The sequence below is a fragment of the Tiliqua scincoides genome, chromosome 4, assembly GCF_035046505.1.
Source record: "Tiliqua scincoides isolate rTilSci1 chromosome 4, rTilSci1.hap2, whole genome shotgun sequence".
Lineage (NCBI taxonomy): Eukaryota > Metazoa > Chordata > Lepidosauria > Squamata > Scincidae > Tiliqua > Tiliqua scincoides.
Window position 1 is genome coordinate 19,833,617 of NC_089824.1, and position 1,604 is coordinate 19,835,220.

Below are 1,604 nucleotides of genomic sequence, written 5' to 3' on the forward strand. Positions count from 1 at the left end.
TGCACCTTTTCCATTTCCACTATGTCTTTTTTGAGATGCGGCGACCAGAACTGGACACAATACTCCAGGTGTGGCCTTACCATAGATTTGTACAACGGCATTATAATACTAACCGTTTTGTTCTCAATACCCTTCCTAATGATCCCAAGCATAGAATTGGCCTTCTTCACTGCCGCCGCACATTGGGTCGACACTTTCATCGACCTGTCCACCACCACCCCAAGATCTCTCTCCTGATCTGTCACAGACAGCTCAGAACCCATCAGCCTATATCTAAAGTTTTGATTTTTTGCCCCAATGTGCATGACTTTACAGTTACCGACATTGAAGCGCATCTGCCATTTTGCTGCCCATTCTGCCAGTCTGGAGAGATCCTTCTGGAGCTCCTCACAATCACTTCTGGTCTTTACCACTCAGAAAAGTTTGGTGTCATCTGCAAACTTAGCCACTTCACTGCTCAACCCTGTCTCCAGGTCATTTATGAAGAGGTTGAAAAGCACCGGTCCCAGGACAGATCCTTGGGGCACACCGCTTTTCACCTCTCTCCATTGTGAAAATTGCCCATTGACACCCACTCTCTGCTTCCTGGCCTCCAACCAGTTCTCAATCCACGAGAGGACCTGTCCTCTAATTCCCTGACTGTGGAGTTTTTTCAGTAGCCTTTGGTGAGGGACCGTGTCAAACGCCTTCTGAAAGTCCAGATATATAATGTCCATGGGTTCTCCCGCATCCACATGCCTGTTGACCTTTTCAAAGAAAAGGGTTCTCCCGCATCCACATGCCTGTTGACCTTTTCAAAGGTGTGGGATAGTCTTCTCTCGCACTGTACGTATGTCACGCATTCCATGTTTATTTAGTCTCCACAACTATCCAACTTTCCAAAGCAGATGCATCCATACCCATGGGGTGTGTGCTGTATCCTGTGGGGTGGGGGGAGACAGTCACAGTCACTATCCAACTTTCCACTGCAGATGCAACCATACCAATGGGGTGTGTGCTGTATCCTGTGGGGTGGGGGGAGACAGTCACAGAGGCCTCTTCAAGGTCAGGGAATGGTTATTTCCTTGCCTCAGGGCTGTGTTGTGCCTACCTTGGCACTGGAAAGTTGGATAAGATTGGGCCCTTTTGTCACTCAAGGCCCCATTACTGGTTGTTTTTTTTAAAGAGAGCAATTTGTATGTGTGTGTGTGTGTGTGTGTTCTGATAGGCTATAAATTGTTTATTTTGTCTGCTGCTTTATGGCCTCTTCATATTTTGCAAGTATGATAGATGTCGTGTATAGTAAATTTGTTCAGGACATCATCAAAGCAAACGAAAAGTCAATTACAACCAATGTGCTGTTCAGCTAATGAAAACTTATCTCTTTGATTCCCACAAGGCGGCTGGCAAAGCAAGCAATTAATTCAGAAAGAGAATTAAATTTGGGGGAGAGAATGCAATACGAAAGAGGTCCATGCACACATATATGTCTAAATGCTAATGAAAAGGTGTACTTCTCTTTTGTATACTGTGAACTCAATTAATTTATTTGAATCTAAATGTATCTCAGTCTCAAAGTGGTATTATTTCAGATGCTCTTGAAATATGCAATCTTGGAACGAGCA